This window comes from Trifolium pratense, linkage group LG2 (assembly GCF_020283565.1).
Source record: "Trifolium pratense cultivar HEN17-A07 linkage group LG2, ARS_RC_1.1, whole genome shotgun sequence".
NCBI lineage: Eukaryota > Viridiplantae > Streptophyta > Magnoliopsida > Fabales > Fabaceae > Trifolium > Trifolium pratense.
Window position 1 is genome coordinate 22,100,044 of NC_060060.1, and position 20,790 is coordinate 22,120,833.

Below are 20,790 nucleotides of genomic sequence, written 5' to 3' on the forward strand. Positions count from 1 at the left end.
TTAAAATATATCCTTTTAAAATATATTTCTAGAATATACCGTAAAAAATATATATATATTTCTAGAATATATCTTCATCAATTCCAAAAAAAATACAATTGTAAAATATATTTCTAAAATATATTTCTAAGATATATCCTATTTAATTCCTAAAATATATTTCTAAAACGTATCCTAATTAATTCCTAAGATCAATTTTTTTTTATCTTTTATTTTTCGTAAATTCCTAAGATATCTCCTAATTGATTCCTAAATTCATAAGATATCTCCTAATTGATTCTCTTTTATTTTTCGTACTAATTTTCTTAAGACAGAATTTCTCAACCAAAAAAAAGAATTTCATCTACACCCCTACTTTACTAATGCTCACGCACCCCACTTTATTTTCCTACTAGCCCAACATAATTATTACTACACTATACCCCTCTTCTGCCATGTTTATTATTTACACCCGCTTATCCCAATATCTTCTAATTTCTATTTTTCTTCACAAAATTCTATTTAAAATTCACTAAATTCTTTATAAACTTATTTTATGCGCTCTGTCTCTTTATATTTTTTAAATCTCTATATCCTTCTTATTTTCCTAATTTAATTATTAAATTAAAATAATTATATCATATAGTTTCCCTCACTAATTCAATACCTTCATCCCACTAATTACTACAATTATCATATAAACACATAAAAACTAACTAAATAATAATTAAATAACTGTTTAACACACAAAGACAACAGAGTTTACTGTGCAGCCCCCAATAAACGGTTGGTTGAAATGTAAGGTTGGGTTTCATGGTGAAGCGGGATTGACGAGTGGAGGGTGGTGTGGTGTATTTGTGACTGTGTAGGTAGATTTGTGTCTGCAAGTACGATGTGGAGGAAGGAAAATGGCTCAATTTTGGAAGGTGTGATCGAGGCTTTAATCTTATTGGAAGCCATGCAAGAAGCTATCACCAAAAATTTGAAGCTAAGTTATATTTTTTTTTTTGTTTTTCACCACCAGATCCACTAGACCGCCTCCGGTCGCAGTTGCAGGAGATCGAACCGTAGTTCTTCCTACTAAGTTCAGTGTCAATCACCACTACATCAACTAACGATTTGTTGAGGCAAATTATATTTGAGAGTGACTCTGTAATTGAATTAAGAATATGATTTATTTATATTATTAGAATTTTGGAGGCCTATACTCAACCACAAAAGCTAGCTTGAGGGTTGAGGTTTGCACTACACTTATAAAGATTATCTTTGTCATATCTCTAGCCAATGTGAGACTTCTAACACACCCCCTCACTTCTAACAATTATTAAAAATTATTTCTGATTATTTATTAATATTAATATTTTTCTGAATTATGTCTGACCGGAGGAACATCAAACTAGATAGTGAGGTTAACGACTTTCACACCCACTCTAGCTAGACTATCAGCGCAACTATTACCTTCCCTAAATGCATGCGAGACAATAGCAGCTTTGATGACCAAGTTGCTTTGAGGGTTCCATTCCACCCTCTATCACAAAGCTTCTGTAAATCAATCCATATGCAAGGTTAAGTTCAAAAAAGAAGCAAGCTAACACCAAATATTAAAAGCAAATCTACATTCAAAAAATAAATGAAAAGAAGATTCTTCACAAGATAAGCAAAGAGAACAAATTGATGGGAGGCTACAACTACGAAGCTTGAGGTTATGATCTGTTACAATTTTATTGTGCATTAGTGTCAAAGCTAGAAGAGATTTAGAGGGCGGAATATCAATGCACCAAATGGTTTTGGCCCAATCAAGAATAGGGTAATGACGTCTCTTAAACTCATAAGCAGTTTTTAATGAAAGCTCTCCATCAGCAGAAGATTTCCACACTAATTTATCACTATAAGCTTTAGCAGGAACAGTGACTTGCTGCACAAGATTCCTCAGGTTCGGAAAAAGAACATCAAAATTACTAGGCGTCTACCAATGGTTGTCTACTATATAGTTACTAATCAATTGAGGAAAATCAACAACATCTTGAGATTAAAGGTCTAAGGCTTGGATCAATGGTTTGCCACACCACTCGTCAGTCCAAAACTAAATGTGGTAGCCATTACCAACTTTTCCAGCAAGAATTATCCTTAATCACAATAAATTCTTTACCAAATCCTTCAATTAGCTTATAAGGTTATATGCTATATCAGCCATCAACTATAACTTATAAGTTATTAGTTAACTTATTAGTCATTCGCTATTTTTACCAAACATGACCATCTTTTCTTAAAATATGGGCTTCCACCGACTCATCAAACCCATCGAATTGGGTCAATACAATCCTGCTAGGACTTATAATCAAATTATGGGAACTCATTAGTTCAATAGATGCGAGAATATTCTTATAATTTAAGTATCACATTGAATAATTTTATCTATTCAATGTGGAACTTCTATCATTGTATCACGTTTTTTAAGAGTCGACATCCACTACGATTTTCACTTAATACTAATCTGATGGTCACGGCGGCTTCACTTACCTAGTACTCATCCAGTATCAAGAATGTTTGATGTTTTCTAGTTTTACAAGTATATTTTTAAAGACTACATATCTATATATATGGTCTAAAGACATATTAAAGCATCAGTACAGTATTATCTATTAACATAGATTTATTTAAAGTTAAAGTTTAATTTTATATAAACTAATTAACCCAACCCAAAAGATGTCATCACAATAGTTTAACAAGTATATATATTGTTATACCATTTCTAAACATACTTTTCTAATAATTTCAAACAACTTAAAATCATATAATTGGTAAAATTATACATTTCCTTTATCTTTTCATCAATACAATATGCATTACCCTATCCAGATCAATTATCATTGTATTCTTTCAATGATTAAAACTATAATAAAGTATCTAGTTGCTGGCTATCATAAGCAAATGATTTTTAGTTTGCCTTCCTCATCACATACAGCTTTACAAATTATATAAAAAATTACATAAACTAATAAAAAAATTCCCCTAAAAAAGACCAACTATTTTAATACTTTTCAATCTGAATTTGATATTTAAAAGACTCTTTCATGTCAAAGATGACAACAAAAACCAAACTAATGATTATTATGTGGTTTCCATGTGAAATGTGGAATCATCAAAATAATTATCTGATTATAATATAACTTAATTAATATGTAAAATATACCAATAACTAATTATTGAGCAGCATGTTTTTTTTTGGCAGAATAAGGACAGAGCCAACACAGACCAAGGACCACCATTAGTGAACTCCTAAGTAATGCGCATATTTCAGTACATATTTTGTTTTCTAATAAAAAGTTTCAGATAATTCTAAATCCTGTTAATAATAGTAATATTCTTTTTCTTTTGAAAAAAATAGTAATATTCGTTTTGAAAAAATAGTAATATTCCTAACATCATTATCTAACCTAAAAATTATAGTGTAGCTTTTGTGAACATGACTTAGTTGTATGCATGCTGAATTCGAATTCAAGATTCTTCAATTCACTTGTTCATCTTAAAAAGCGAAATTATGTTCACTATATTATTTGCTCTCCGTGTTTTATTATGAATAGTGTGTGAATCCTCAAGATTGTATAGTTAGATGACTTTATTAGTCTCGGGGTTGTTGGGGACCTTCTTTAGTTCCTTTTAGCTTGGTTGTTTTTTCCCGTTGTTTTTTGATTAGTAGAGTATTATTTGTACTTATCCGACATATGTAGCCATGTAGGTTAAGTACCACTTATACTTTGTTTCAATCTTTCTATCTATATATACATATGTTTTGCTTGACTGTTCAAAAAATAAAAAAATAAAAAAAACATTTGACAAAAAAATTCATATACATTATTAATTTTTTTTTGGTAGAGCATTATTAAATTTAAAATGAAAAGAAGAAAGAAAACAAAGAGGACAACTCTTACATTGATTATTGTCGTAGTGAGAATTTTAAAATTAATTTAATCAAAATCCAACCAAAATGACTCGTTTTCTCTTAGAAAACACAGGACATGCTTTGTTTGCGAGTGGTTTTTGGAGAAAAAGTTAGAGAAGAACTTATTTTTCTTTTTTAAATTGAAAACACTTAAAAATATATATATTTTTTAAATAATCTAAGTCCAATCAAAATATTATGTGATCATTTATTATTTTTAAAAAAAATTATTTTAAAAAGTATTTTATAGTATTCTTTCTCGCCTCACTTCTCTTTTAAAAATAAACGCACAAACAAAGCCGCGAGTTAATTTTGTAAATTTTATTTTCTGTTTTTATTATTTGAAAACGATCTGTGATACCCATATGGTGTGTCCTGGATTATTGTAATGGAAACAATTTAGGGACTAGCTAGAGTCAACCCCACAAATAAAACTGGTTTAATATATATGATAACGATAGTGCTGAACAATGATTATGTACAATTATTGAAGTTTCATTTGTATACTTATTTTTGTGTTTGGATGTAAGCAATTATAAATTTGAAAGGAGTTAAAATTTTAGGCATTTTAAATGGGTTTGTTTTCTTGTTCGTCTTTATTTTTTTAACATTCTATCGTACTTGTTCCGTTTTTTATATTAATACATATTATATTTGTCATTGTTCAATGTCAAAAAAGTTTTCAAGAACTTAAGAGAAGGTTAACATCCGCACATGTTATGATTTTATCAGATCCTCATGAATCAATTGTGGTGTATTGTGATGTTTCGAGGTAGGTTTAAGAGGTGTACTTATGCAGAAAGGTCAAGTTGTTTCTTATGTTGACAATTAAAGATTTATGAAAGGAATTATCCGACACATGATTTGGAGTTTGCAGCTGTTTGTGCTTAAGATTTGGAGGCATTATCTTTTTGGCTCGAGATTTGAAGTTTTCAGTGATCACGAGAGTTTAAAGTATTTATTTGATAAAAGAGAGAATTGAATATGAGGCAGATAAGATAGATAGAATTTCTGAAAGATTATGACTTTGAGTTATTATCCGAGTAAAGCTAATGGTAGGGGCGTCCCTGAGGGGGTGCAGGGTGCCCTAGCGCGCCAGGCCTCCAATTTTAAGGGCCCAAAAAAATATTATTATATGGTAGTAGGTCTCTTAAAAAAAATGATTCAAAAAATATTAAAAAAAAATATTAATATTTTTTTTGTTGCCCCAATTTAAAGTTGTTATGCGCATGTTTCAGGAAAAATAAAATATTAATATTAATACTTTTTTTGTTTTTAAATGAAGTTATTGATTATTAGTAATTAGTTGCGAATTAGTATTTTTCACCTTTATTAAAACTTGAATCTTGGACCTCCCAATCTTTTAATTCTTAGCTTAAACCAATTGAGCTACTTAATGCAACAAAAAAAAAATTAACATTTAGTAAATGAACTATTTATAGTGTTCTTAAAATGCCTAAAAAATCATTTAAAAAAACAAGTTTACGCATAATTAAACAAATTTAATTTTTGCATGGACTAAATTTAGAAAGGTCTCCATTAGGGACTGTTACTGAAAATATATTTAACTTTTTTAAGTGTTTCAATAGAATTATTGATGACAGTTAATTATATGATGTTTTAGTACTATTTTAAGTAGTTTTAGTAGCAATTGAAGATCAAAAGCAAGCAAAAACCTAGAGAAATGAAGTTACTTGGCTAAGAAGCAAGAAAAGTGGAAAAAACATCAAAAATGGCAAAAACGCAAGAAAACGCGTGTACCATCGTACCCACGATGAAGGCGATTGAAGAAAAACAGAAAATCTTCATCGTACCACGATATGATCCAATGTGGCCACGATGGGACGATTTTGAACGTCATCGTGGCTACGATGGATACGATGGAGCGTAGGAAAAAGCTCAAATCCAACTGAAAAACTATAAATAGAGTCCTCCTCCTTCACAATTCATTCAGAAATCACTCAACAATAGTGATAGCTCAAGTAGAGTTAGGAGAACTCCAAGGAGAAGGCAAGGAGGGCCAAGGAACTCCGAGGCAACAAGGTTCCTTTCTTTTATTGTCTTTGTAATTTTATTTTCCTAGGTTAGGTTGAGTAGATGAACTCCCTGATAAATGCTTGAGACATGTAATTTGGTTCGAACAAGTTTATATTCGATTGTTATTCAGTTATTTTCTATAATTGTCTTGCTTTAATTCTTGAAGGTGTGAAAACACAAGAAGGGGGTTGAATTGTGTTTTAAGATAAACTAAAACTTTTTCGAAGACTTAGCTTAATCAAAGATTGCAACGGATAAGTCAAAGTAAACACAATATAAAAGAGATCAGAGGGAGAGAAAATCCGTTGTGACAGAAATATGTCACATATTCCGTCCCAATTGAATACTGTTGCGATGGAAATATTTTCCGTCCCAAAATTCCGTCTTAATTGGATTTTTTTCTAGTAGTGACACAAGCAAATTTATACTGGTTCCTCTCACAAACCAAGAGTAGTCCAGTCTACCTGCACTTCCAAGGGAGTTCCTCTATAATCACACAAGATTACAAATGCTCAAGCACACAACAAGAGACTTATACACAATGCTCAAGCACACAGTAAGAGACTTCTCAAACTTAAGAATGAAATAAAGTTCTTTATAATAATGCAAAGCACTAATGAAACCTTAAAGTTAAAATACAATGAGTAGAAACAGACTTCAAAATATTTTTGGATGTGAATGAAATTCAAAGGTTCAGAGGATGAGTGCTTGTATTATCAGAGAGAGTGTGCAATGGATAGCGTGCGCATGTGATGCTCTTCTTCATGATGAAGTGTTGAATATATAGTTCAAAGAGTACGCTCAGTGAATATGAACGTTGTGCAAGGATTGGGTAGCCAGTTAACGTTTTCTTGGCAGTCTGATGATGAAAGCAACTTGACATGCCAGAGTGGTAGTGAGGTTCCTCTACTTTGTTAACACATAAGGTGTTTATACCAAACAGAGAAACTTTCACAGTTTCACTTCTGTGTTTACCCAACATTGGAATAAGGTTGATAAGCTTGATTATTCATTTGAATTGCTTATACCATTCTTGAGTAAGGTCCTTGTAACTTGGCTCCAACGTTCTCTGAATTTGACTGTCATGATAGTAACTTTTCATTCGTAGAGAACTGATCATCTTCTGAAGACTTTTTCTTTCTGAGTCACTGTAGTTTCAGAGTAAAAAACAATCTTTCAAAACATCTTTGCTTCTGAGATCGTATGAGAACATGCTTTTTCAGAGCATGTTTGTTTTCTTCAGAACTTAAGATCATCGGAGTTTGCTTATAATGGTTCTGCACACTAGATTAAGAAATTAGTACTACCAATTGTACATTTAATACTTATTGTTATCATCAAAACATTATAGATTTAAAACTTGGGCTTTAAAACCAATTTTGTTTCGGCAATTCTTTGTTCTTAATCTTGATCACATTGTAGAACAAACCCATGGGAATTAGCTGATCCCGTGACAACAGGCTAATAGGCTCGAAACTAAAGACAATTCAACCGACCAATATGAGACCATTAAATTCAGTACCTGAGGAAGGGGGTAGGATTAAGATTTACACTTAGTTAAATTCTGCATGTTTTGGGTTAATCAATCAAGGTAGAGAGAACTTGTCAAACGTTGAACTTATTAAAGGTAAGGACGCCTTTTTAAAGGCTGAACTTCTTAAAGGTGAGGATACTATAAAACCAAGGGGAAACCTATCAACCATTGATTAAACTTTATTCAAATTGCAATAGAAATCAGGAATGATAAAACTGGACTTGTTTTAATAGAAATTAATCTGTCGGATAATAACTAATAATGAAGTAAAGTATAACGCCGGTTACCAAACATGAGTTAGGGAGGGATTCGAAACACTTAACCACCCCGTGTGTCCACTCGCACACCCTTTTATTTTAATTTCTATTTATTTCTCTGTCATTTACTTTACTTGTTCTTTACTTTTAATGGCAAAACTATCTCAAAACCAACAAAGCGAATGCAAAACACTTTACTTTCTAAATTCCTAAGCAAAACTAGTAATTTTGGCACAATCTATGTATAGACGATAACTTATCACTTTATTACTTGGTAGCGATTCCGTGCTCTTGCAAAAAAGACCCATCAATTACCTTCATTCTTAAATTAAACATCTAGGGATCAATTTACAATTTTTTAAAATTTATAGGAACCAATTTTTAATTTTTTTTTACATATTTTGTTGGATATTTGAATTGGCTTAATTTTGCTAAAACAAATATACTAACAAGATGTTGGAAAACATGTTACAACATCATATTTATTCAAGGAAATCTCGCGCATTTATGAGAGCATCTGCTATTTATGGAAATCCACTTAAAGAGCACGCTCAATGGAGATTTGATCTGATCAGGAACTTTAAGGATAAGATAAGACTTAATGATACAACGATATGATCACAATTATCCTATAAAGTCCTTAAACACTTTTGGAAAGTTTCTATACATTCTTGATGAAGATCAAAAGAAAATCAGATCACCTTTTATGAGCTACAAGGAGCGTCATATCAGTAATGAAGAAAGAGGAGCGTGCTAGATCATTATATATACGAAGACCAAGCTCAAGACTAAGTATCTCATTGGAAAATATTAGTTCACATATTGAGTCTTTGTTGAGTCTTTTATTGTTTGATTGTAATTCTTGCTTGTGGATTCTATAACACGAGTTAAGAAGTGAGTTTATTATTTTAAGGTTACTCCTAAGCTTTGAAGTACGGAGTTTACCGTGTGTGATTCACTTGAAGCTTTTAAGCAAAAGTGAAGTGTTGTCTTGGCAAGTTGTCGCCACATCATTCTTAACATTGTATAATCAACACAGGTTGTGTTGTGTGAGTGGAAGTAAGATGGGATCTCATGTCTAGGAGTTCCTAGGCAGAAGTTGCATGAGTAGTGTCGAGGTTATAAGGCGTAAACCAGGGGTTTGCTGGAGGTCTTAGTTTAAGGCGTAGATCCTAGGGTTTGCTGGAGGTCTTAGTAACTAGAGCTATTAGTGGATTTCCTTCCTGGATTGGTATCCCCCAGAGTAGGCAGTTGGCTGAACTGGGTTAACAATTACTTGTGCACTTTATTTATTTTCTGTCAGTATTTTATATGTTATGTAAGATGTGCCAACAATAGAAACAACATTATTCATAAAGTAGTTGTTGGGACATCTGCGGTAACATCATTCTAGTGATACCAGAATTTCAATTGGCATCAGAGCAGGCACCCTGTTCTGTTATTTTGGGTGTGCTCCAGGGAGAGTACTTTCTGGTACAATGGATAAAGAAGGAGGGTCAGTGTCTAAACCCCCCTTACTGACAGGTCCTGAGAACTATGATTACTGGAAATCTAAAATGGAGGCTTTCATAAAATCAATTGACAGCAGGACATGGAAGGCTGTGTTACGTGGATGGGAACCACCAATGGTTCTTGACAAAGATGGCAATAAAACTGATGTCAAGAAGCCAAATGATGAATGGACTAAAGATGAGGATGATCTGGCACTTGGCAACTCCAAAGCCTTGTATGCTATTTTTAATGGTGTGGATGCAAACATGTTCAGGCTTGTTAAGAGGTGTATTACTGCTAAGCATGCCTGGGAAGTTCTGAGAAAAGCTCATGAAGGAACATCAAAAGTTAAGCTATCTAAACTTCAGATGCTCAAAACCAATTTTGAGAATCTCAGAATGAAGGAGGAAGAAACCATTCATGACTTTCAGATGAATGTGCTTGATTTTGCAAATTCGTTTGATGCACTTGGAAAACCTATCTCAGATGAGGAGCTAGTTGGAAAAATACTCAGATCTTTGCCTAAAAGATTTGATATGAAGGTGACAGCTATTGAGGAGGCTCATGATCTTTCAAGTCTAAATTTAGATGAACTCATAGGATCACTTCAGACCTATGAAATTGGCTTAAACAGGAGAAATGAAAAGAAAGATAAGAATCTAGCCTTTGCTTCAAAAAGTGCTGCTGATGACTTACAAATTGAATCTGAAGGTGAAGAAAGCTTAGCTGAATCTATGGCTATGCTTGGAAGACAGTTCAACAAGTTGATGAAGAAAGTGGATCAAAGGCACAAGCCAAATGGTCGACTCAACAACAACAAACAGTCCAGCTTTCAGAAAAAGGCAAATGAAGATGAAAGAGGAATGAAATGCCATGAATGTGAAGGTTTTGGACATATCAGACCTGAATGTCCAACCTTTCTAAAAAGGCAAAAGAAAAGTCTTGTGGTTTCATGGTCTGATACAGATTCAGAGGAGGAAGAATCTGCCAAGTTTGTTAATGCTTTAACAGGAGTTTGTGTATCTGACTCAGAATCATGTGATGAGGAGGTAACTTATGAGGAACTAGCTGCTACTTATAAAGATCTTCATACTAGAAGTATAGAAGTTTGCAAAGCATTAGAGAAACAAAAGAAGATCAATGGTAAACTACAAGCTGAGAAAAATGACTTACTCATAAACATTGATAACCTCAATGCTAAGGTTGAAGATCAGAGTAGTCAAATTCAACAGCTGGAAATGGAGAAGTCTAACCTCCTGTGTAGAGTTGCTAAACAGAATGAAGAAGTAATCAAATTAAATGCTGATTTAGATCAAGTCACTAAAGTGGCTAAAATGATGACCAAAGGTACTGATGCCTTTGAGGAAATGTTACAGAGACAAAACTATGGGAAACCTAAGCCCATTGGTTTTGAACATGAAAGAGTAAAGCAGCAGATGAAGTTCAACAATGCTACTATACATACCCCAATCAACAGCACGTTTGTGTCAGGAGGATTGTCGCAACATCTGATGGGACATTCTATGCCCAGGTTCTATAACTGGACATGTCATCATTGTGGCAGGAAAGGACACATTAGGCCTTTCTGCTATAGGCTGCACGGATATCCAAGGAGAGTTCATCAAGAATTCTATACTCCTGTCTTTCCTAATGTTACGACAAGACAGGAATGGAGAGAAAAGAAGAAGATCACCGGTCTAATAGCTCATACATCTTTGAGAGCTTCTTCAAGAGAAACCTGGTACTTTGATAGTGGCTGTTCTAGACACATGACAGGTGTTGAACATTATCTTGAAGACTTGAAGTCATATGCTACCAGTTTTGTGACCTTTGGAGATGGAGCCAAAGGAGAGATCAAGGGAGTTGGTAAACTTGCAAACCATGGCTTACCAAAGCTTGATAATGTGCTGCTTGTAAAAGGGCTTAAAGCTAATCTAATCAGCATAAGCCAACTTTGTGATCAAGGCATGAAAGTTAACTTCACAAAAGCTGAATGCCTAGTTACAAACGAGCAAGGAGAGCTGTTGATGAAAGGAGTAAGGTCTAGAGACAACTGTTATCTCTGGATTCCTAAAGAAGAAGATGTATCCACATGTCTTATTAGCAAAGAAGATGAGGTAAAATTGTGGCATCAAAAACTTGGCCACCTACACCTCAAAGGCATGAAAAAGGCAATAGCTAAAGAGGCAATCAGAGGACTTCCAAAGCTCAAAATAGAGGAAGGGAGTATATGTGGAGAATGTCAAATAGGAAAGCAGACAAAGATGTCGCATCCAAAGTTGCAACATCTTACCACAACAAGGGTACTAGAATTATTGCACATAGACCTGATGGGGCCAATGCAAGTGGAGAGCCTTGGAGGAAAAAGGTACGCGTTTGTCATGGTAGATGACTTTTCAAGGTTCACATGGATTGAATTTCTAAAAGACAAATCTGAAAGTTTTGATGCATTCAAAGAACTTTGTCTTCAACTCCAAAGAGAAAAGAACTCTGCTATTGTTAGGATACGAAGTGATCATGGTAAAGAGTTTGAGAATGCAAGCTTTCTTGGATTCTGCATCTCTGAAGGAATCAAGCATGAATTTTTAGCCCCAATCACACCTCAACAAAATGGTGTTGTTGAGAGGAAGAACAGGACAATACAAGAGTCAGCCAGAGTGATGTTGCATGCAAAACATCTTCCATATCAATTCTGGGCTGAGGCTATGCATACTGCTTGTTATATTCACAATCGTGTCACACTCAGAACTGGAACTTCTACTACACTATATGAACTGTGGAAAGGCAGAAAACCAACTGTCAAACACTTTCATGTATTTGGAAGTAAGTGCTATATCCTATCTGATAGAGAGCACAGAAGAAAAATGGATCCTAAAAGTGAAGAAGGATTGTTTCTTGGATACTCAACAAACAGCAGGGCCTACAGAGTTTACAACCAGAGAACTAAGGTAATAGTAGAATCTATCAATGTTGTGATAGATGATTTGACATCTGCTAAAACATCTGATACTGAAGATGATGTTGCAACAACTTTGCCAACATCTGAAGAAGCTGTAGCAGAGAAGGAATCAGATTCAGATGATGAATCAACCATTCCTACACCTCGCCCTGTGAGTAAAGTTCCTTCAATAAGAATACAGAAGAACCATCCCAAGGATCTCATCATAGGAAATCCTAACCAGGGAATTGCTACAAGAAGGACAAATGAAGTGGTTACTAATTCATGTTTTGTCTCAAAGGTTGAGCCTAAAAATGTAAAAGAGGCTCTCACTGATGAGTTCTGGATAGAAGCCATGCAAGATGAATTAACTCAGTTTAGAAGAAGTGATGTGTGGGATCTTGTTCCTAGACCCAATGGTGTTAATGTCATAGGCACAAAATGGGTGTTCAAGAACAAGTCAGATGAAAATGGTGTTGTAACAAGAAACAAAGCAAGGTTAGTGGCTCAAGGGTACACTCAGGTTGAAGGACTTGACTTTGATGAAACATTTGCGCCAGTTGCAAGACTGGAATCTATTAGGCTACTTCTTGGTATAGCATGCATCTTCAAATTTAAGCTGTACCAAATGGATGTCAAGAGTGCCTTCCTCAATGGGTACTTACATGAAGAAGTTTATGTGGAGCAGCCAAAAGGTTTTGTAGATCCTGCTAATCCTGATCATGTGTACAAGCTAAAGAAGGCTCTTTATGGACTGAAACAGGCTCCAAGGGCCTGGTATGAAAGGCTGACAAATTTTCTTGTTAGTCAAGGATACAGAAAAGGAGGCCATGACAAAACCTTGTTTGTTAAAGAACAAGAAGAGAAGCTGATGATTGCCCAGATTTATGTTGATGACATAGTATTTGGTGGAATGTCTGAAAAGATGGTGCAACATTTTGTACAACAAATGCAATCAGAGTTTGAAATGAGTTTGGTAGGTGAGCTGACATATTTCCTTGGTCTGCAAGTAAAACAAATGGAAGACACCATATTTGTCTCTCAAAGCAAATATGCGAAGAACATGATCAAAAAGTTTGGAATGGACACTGCAGCACACAAGAGAACACCAGCTGCTACTCATCTAAAGCTAACCAAAGATGAAAATGGCATTGATGTTGATCAAAGCCTATACAGGAGCATGATTGGCAGTCTATTGTATCTCACAGCTAGTAGACCAGACATCACCTTTGCTGTGGGTGTTTGTGCAAGATATCAAGCCAAGCCAAAGATGAGCCATCTTGTACAAGTCAAAAGGATTCTGAAATATATTAAGGGCACGAGTAATTATGGGATTCTGTATTCCCAGACCAAGAACTCAACTTTGATAGGGTATTGTGATGCAGATTGGGCTGGAAGTGCTGATGATAGAAAGAGCACTTCAGGAGGATGCTTCTTTTTGGGTGATAATTTAATCTCATGGTTCAGCAAGAAGCAGAATTGTGTGTCTCTATCTACTGCAGAGGCTGAATACATTGCTGCAGGTAGCAGTTGTTCCCAGCTAATGTGGATGAAACAGATGCTGAAAGAATATAATGTCGACCAAGATGTCATGACATTATATTGCGACAACTTGAGTGCAATCAATATATCAAAAAATCCAGTTCAACACTCAAGAACCAAACACATAGACATCAGGCACCATTTCATCAGAGACCTTGTTGAAGAAAATTGTGTGGAACTCAAGCACATTGGTACAAGTGAACAGCTAGCTGACATTTTTACAAAGGCGCTTGATGCTAATCAATTTGAATTTTTAAGGGGCAAATTGGGAATTTGCCTGCATGAAGAAGCATAGCAGTTACAGCAGTTGAGGCGTGCAAAAGGAAACTGTTTTCTCTCCCATCATTCAATGCACGCTAATTTAGGGAAATCATTACAAACTTCCCTTAAATGTGTCTGTACACGCAATCAATACACTTTCATTAAAAACCTAATTTTTGATCGTGAACCCTATTCAACTGCTTCTCACCACAACCTTCATCCATTCAACTTCTCAAACCTCAAAGACCTTCGTTCAAACATGTCTGAATCATCACAAACTACAAAGACTGGCCGTTCTACTCGATCAAAGGCGAAGATCGATTCCTCAAAGATCATCAAGGACGCCGTTCCTGTTACGACTGTTTGTGCTACCAAACCCAAAGCTCAAACAAATGTCGCTGAGAAGAAAGGAAAAGAAAAATCTGTTGAGAAAAAGGAAGAAATCATCAAAGTAAGTGATGCTATCTCTCCTTTGGGTAATAAATCTAGTAAAGGAAGTTCTAAAAGGAAAAGAAGGGATTACAAATCTAAGTTTTCTCTGTCTATGTCTGATTTGGTGTTTGATTCGAATGTTAACACATCTGAGAAAACATCTGAAACCAACGAAGGAGTATCTCAGAACCCTAAACCTGTCTCTGAAGTTGTTGAAACACTTATTTCAATTGCTGGTAACCCTAATCAAGATAATTTGGGATCTGATGCTGAGAAGAGAGATCTGAATAATATGCCTGTTGATACTGAGATGGAAGACACTCCTACAGAGGTTGAGCCTAATATTGCTGAGAAATCACCAACAATTGCTGAGATGGTGGCTGAAAAATCAACCCCTGTTGTTACTGAAGAAGTTGTTATGCAGGATGTTGAAACATCCTTGAATGAGAATGAAGAAGTTGAAACTGCTACTGCTGAGGAAGAACCTGTGAAGGAAACTGTTGCTGAAAAGGATGTTGAGACAACTGCCACAACATCTGAGTCCACAGATGAGGAAACTGGAACTGCTGATGAGGGTACTTCTGATAATGAAGGGGACACTCAATCTGAAGAAAGTAACCAGTCCATCCCTACAGATGAGCAAGAAGTTGAAGCTGACAAGCCTGCAGAACCTGAGAAAGAAAAAGAGAAAGATGTAGTAGATGTTGATGATTATGTCACCACCAAGACTGCTGTTAAACCAACTGGTGGTATAACAAAAAGGTTGAGAAGCTGTACAGGGAAGGCTGTGGCCACTGCAAGCAAGACTCCTGCACCAAGAGTGAAAACAAAAGGTGTTGGACCAGTCAAAGGTTGGAGTAAGGTTTTCTCCCCTCCCAGCAAGAAGAAGGAAACACTGAAGAGAAAGAAGGAGTCATCTAGTGACTCAGACTATGATGTTGCTGAAGATGTTGTTAACATCTCATCTGCCAACCCTAAGAAGACTACTGTGAAGAAGGCTCCTCAAGGTGTTGAAGAAGCCCCCTGTGATAACATTTCCTTCCATCGTGCTGCCTTTGCACTGAGATGGGACTACATTTACCAAAGGAGATTGGCTGTTGAAAGGGAACTGACCAAAGATGCTCTCAAATGTCAAGACATCTTTGACTACATCAAGGAAGCTGGTCTGATGAAGACAGTCTGTGACTTCAGTCCCTGTTATGAGCTGCTTGTGAAAGAATTTCTGGTAAACATTCCTGAAGAATGTGACAACCCACTGAGCAAGGACTACCACAAAGTTTTTGTCAGAGGTAAATGTATCAATTTTTCTCCTGTTGTGATTAATAATTACTTAGGAAGATCTATAGAACCTAAGGCTGAATTAGAGGTTGCTAATGATGTTGTGAGTGCTGAGATAACTGGTGGTAAGGTTAAGGTCTGGCCTACAAAGATGCTAATTCCCACGAGTAAATTGAATGTTAAGTATGCCATCCTCAATAGGATAGGGTCAACCAATTGGGTACCAACCAAGCATGCAACCAATGTTGCAACCAACCTGGGTAGATTTATATATGCTGTAGGAACCAAGTTTGACTATGACTATGGAACCTTTATTTTTGATCAAACCATTAAGCATATTAGATCAACAGCTGTGAAGATGCCAATAGCATTTCCATCTTTGCTATGTGGAATTATCTTGGCCCAATACCCAGACATTAAGGTTGTGACTGACACTCCCAAGAAAAGGGAATCTGGTTTTACTTTTCATCATAAGCTCTTTGGTAATCACAATGTTACTGATCATGTTGGGACATCTGCTGCTGGAGCTGGTGTTATGACCAAAAGGGAGATTATTGCTGGTTTAAAGATTCAATGTCAGGAAATAGATAAACAGCAGGCTGAGCTTGAGGAAAGGAAGAATGTGTTCTTAAAGATGATTGAAGGATTGGAAGCTGATGAGGTACCTGTGAAAGCTAGTGGAAATGTGGCTGCTACAGGTGATCAAAACAATGCAGATGAGAATGAAGGTTATGCTACTGCTACAGATGAGGATGAAGCCTCTGACAGTAGTGATGATGAATGATTTTGTAATCTGTTTAATATTTTACTGAACTTTGCTATTTGTTTTTGTGGGTTGTTTGTGCCCTGGATTTTAGCACCTTCTGAGTGCATGGTCTGTACTTTTAATTTCTGCACTTTGGATACTTAACTTTCCTGTTTTGGCACTTTTTGTGGCTAAAAAGGGGGAGTAGTACTTTGCTTTGTTTGTTTCTGCTACATGTTGTTGTGTCTTTTATTATGACATGTTTTTAAGTAGCAGTAAGCAAGTATTCAGGGGGAGTAAAAATTTTACCCTGAGATGATGCACAAGCTGATGAAGTCAGGGGGAGTTTGCTACTGAATGGATGTTGCCCTGATTGGACGAACATGTGCTAGAAGATGTGCTCCCATATGTCACAACACCTTTGATGACATATGACATATGATATATGTTTTGCTCTGATACCACGTTTTATTTTGCTCGAGGCTAATTGATGATAACTCCGCTGCTGCTGCCTCTGATGCATATATTTTCACCTATGTGAAATTTTGTTTAAATGATGCTCTAACATTCCTTCTTTTGTGTGATCATGGTGATTTGAAGGATTGCGCTCTTTATATCTCTCAAGGTAATGGCCTGAAATTGTTTTAGCCAAAAATTGCCAAAGGGGGAGATTGTTGGATATTTGAATTGGCTTAATTTTGCTAAAACAAATATACTAACAAGATGTTGGAAAACATGTTACAACATCATATTTATTCAAGGAAATCTCGCGCATTTATGAGAGCATCTGCTATTTATGGAAATCCACTTAAAGAGCACGCTCAATGGAGATTTGATCTGATCAGGAACTTTAAGGATAAGATAAGACTTAATGATACAACGGTATGATCACAATTATCCTATAAAGTCCTTAAACACTTTTGGAAAGTTTCTATACATTCTTGATGAAGATCAAAAGAAAATCAGATCACCTTTTATGAGCTACAAGGAGCGTCATATCAGTAATGAAGAAAGAGGAGCGTGCTAGATCATTATATATACGAAGACCAAGCTCAAGACTAAGTATCTCATTGGAAAATATTAGTTCACATATTGAGTCTTTGTTGAGTCTTTTATTGTTTGATTGTAATTCTTGCTTGTGGATTCTATAACACGAGTTAAGAAGTGAGTTTATTATTTTAAGGTTACTCCTAAGCTTTGAAGTACGGAGTTTACCGTGTGTGATTCACTTGAAGCTTTTAAGCAAAAGTGAAGTGTTGTCTTGGCAAGTTGTCGCCACATCATTCTTAACATTGTATAATCAACACAGGTTGTGTTGTGTGAGTGGAAGTAAGATGGGATCTCATGTCTAGGAGTTCCTAGGCAGAAGTTGCATGAGTAGTGTCGAGGTTATAAGGCGTAAACCAGGGGTTTGCTGGAGGTCTTAGTTTAAGGCGTAGATCCTAGGGTTTGCTGGAGGTCTTAGTAACTAGAGCTATTAGTGGATTTCCTTCCTGGATTGGTATCCCCCAGAGTAGGCAGTTGGCTGAACTGGGTTAACAATTACTTGTGCACTTTATTTATTTTCTGTCAGTATTTTATATGTTATGTAAGATGTGCCAACAATAGAAACAACATTATTCATAAAGTAGTTGTTGGGACATCTGCGGTAACATCATTCTAGTGATACCAGAATTTCATATTTAATAGGGACCAATTTGTAAAATTTGAAAAATGTGTGGATCAATTTTAAAAATTTCAAAAAATAAATATTTTCCATTTCACTCGCTCACAAAATTGGTCATTTCATTTTAAAACCCACCAATTTTAGTCCCTCACTATGATTTTTTGACTTAAAAACAGTGACGTAACTTATTTTTATTACGTATCATACGAAGTGAAATTATAAAAAAAAACTCTAAAAATGTAGTTTTAATTTTAGAAATTATTCATTTGTTAATTGGTAATTTAATTAATGACATATAAATAATTAATCCACCTGACCACCTATATTATCTTACATCATCAAGTCATAGGCCACTTCATTGAAAATAGGTCATGCCACTATTTCTAAGTCCAAAAATTTGAACGGACCAAACCAGATAGAGTTTAAAATATATGGAAATGGAAGGACCAGCTGGCTCTATGTGGAAAAATGTTTTAGCAGCAAAATATGGTGGTGTTGGGCGTGCGAATTTGTCCGTTGGTCGTGGCAACAAATTCTCATTGGGGGTTCGAAGCAGTGAGGTGAGAGATTGGATTCAACAAAAAATTTCCAAGAAACTCAGGTGTGGTGGTTCGACGTCCTTTTGGCTAGACCGTTGGGTTGGTTAGCTCCTCTTTGTGATACTTTCCCGCGTTTATACCAAATGTCACTTCAATCGGCTATGATAATCAAAGATATGGGTGAATGGGTGAATGAGAGTTGGTGTTGGAAGTTCGCGTGGCGTAGGAATTTCTTTTCTTGGGAGGAAAATTTGTTTGCGGAGTTGTCCGAATTAATTACATCGATATCAATTACAAAGGCGGTTGATTCATGGTCATTTGAATTGGGAGGTCAATTTTCGGGATCGGCCATGTATATGTTTTTGTATGGAAAATTCCTTCCGCCTTCATTCCTTGGTTTGATCCCCGCGGGTGTTAATGCTAAAGTTTGGGATAGTTGGGCGCCGACCAAAGTGGTTATTTTTTCATGGCAAGCTCTTCTCGGTCGTTTACCTACTAAGGAAAACTTGATGAGGAGAGGATTCACTTTTGAACGATTGAATGTGGGATGTGTGTTGTGTGAGGAGGGTAGAGAAACGGAGGACCACTTGTTAGCTTCTTGCTCCACGACTTGGGAGGTTTGGTCTAAGGTTCATCGGTGGTCGGTATGATTTCGGTTGTCCCGGGTACGATTGGCTTATGATTTCGGTTGTCCCGGGTACGATTGTCATTCAAAAAAAATATGGAAGGACCAATTTTGCGAGTAAATAAAAATAGGAGACTAAAATGTGATTAAGATTCTATTTTGTAAAAAATAGTGAATAGTTAATGAGCTTATGACGGATGAGTTAGCTGATTGAATTTATCTTGTTTGATATAATTAACGGTTGAACTAGCTTAAAAATATGAAATATCATAAAAAGAAAGATACGTTTAATATTTACATTTTTGCGAGAAGACAAAGTTAAAATTGGGGAAAAAAGATATAAAGTAAATGAATTAGCTTATCAAAGTACGCTATATTCTAATAAAAGTAAACTATAAGTTCATAAGTAAAAATGTTATAAACAAGTTTTTTTTTTCTTTCAATATATATATAAGCTTATTATAATTTATAAGCCATAAGTCCCTTCGAGGACATTCCATAAATTATACTCCTCTCGGTCTTTAATATAAGAAGAATATTACTTTTTAGATATATCAATATTTCAATATATCTAAAAAGTGAACTTCTTCTTATATTAAGAACCGGAGGGAGTAAATGATAAGTTTAAAATTTGGCATTAGACAGCATTAACCTATTTTTTTAATATTTTAGGGCCATAATCTTGATTGCATGCCAAGTGTCACGTGATGAAAGGTCATTGTGAAAACAAGAGAATGTTTTCAGGGAGATGCTCCCTTCCTGTACCAAATTTATCTCCCCAATCAATAATCAAATAATGGACCATCACCCCATACTATACTTAATTTTTCTTCTTCCACAACCATGTGAAGATGTCACCTTAGTAAGGAAAATGCACATAATTAAGCGCAGTGATGTGCAATGTGTTCTATGGTTTTAGTCTACAATTGCAACTTGCCCCATGTGAACTACTATAGGCCAATTCATTTGTATTTGTACTAATTCAAAGACAAGTTCAATAGATGGGGTCTTGTTTCTCATTGAAACAACATTTATATGGTCCAATACAATGGTCCATTTTAATAAACATATTCATTAAATTCATACAATTTATATCATCACAAGTTTATGTTCAATATCTAACTTCTCTTGTTGCCCTTATTCTTATCCCTTGATAGAGGCCTTTTGTATATATTGGCCATATCTTCCCTTGCCTAATATGTTGGAATTAACTTAATAATTTAATCATATACATGCTCTTAATAACAAAGATTAAATCTATAATCTTACTTTAGTGCGGAAGCCAAATAAGCATAAGCATGTATATAAAACAGGATCTACGACATGTTGATTTATCAAGGATTATAGAAATACCTGGATAGATGAATCCACTTGATGAACTGACCTGAAATAATATCGGATGACGAACACCCGTTGGCTTGTGGTTCTTCCTCAACCAGGACTCCTTATGCCTTTAGGACTCTTCAGATGGGGAGAAGAGTCAATATGCGGTGTGTCCGGTATATTGGGGACCATAGCCTATA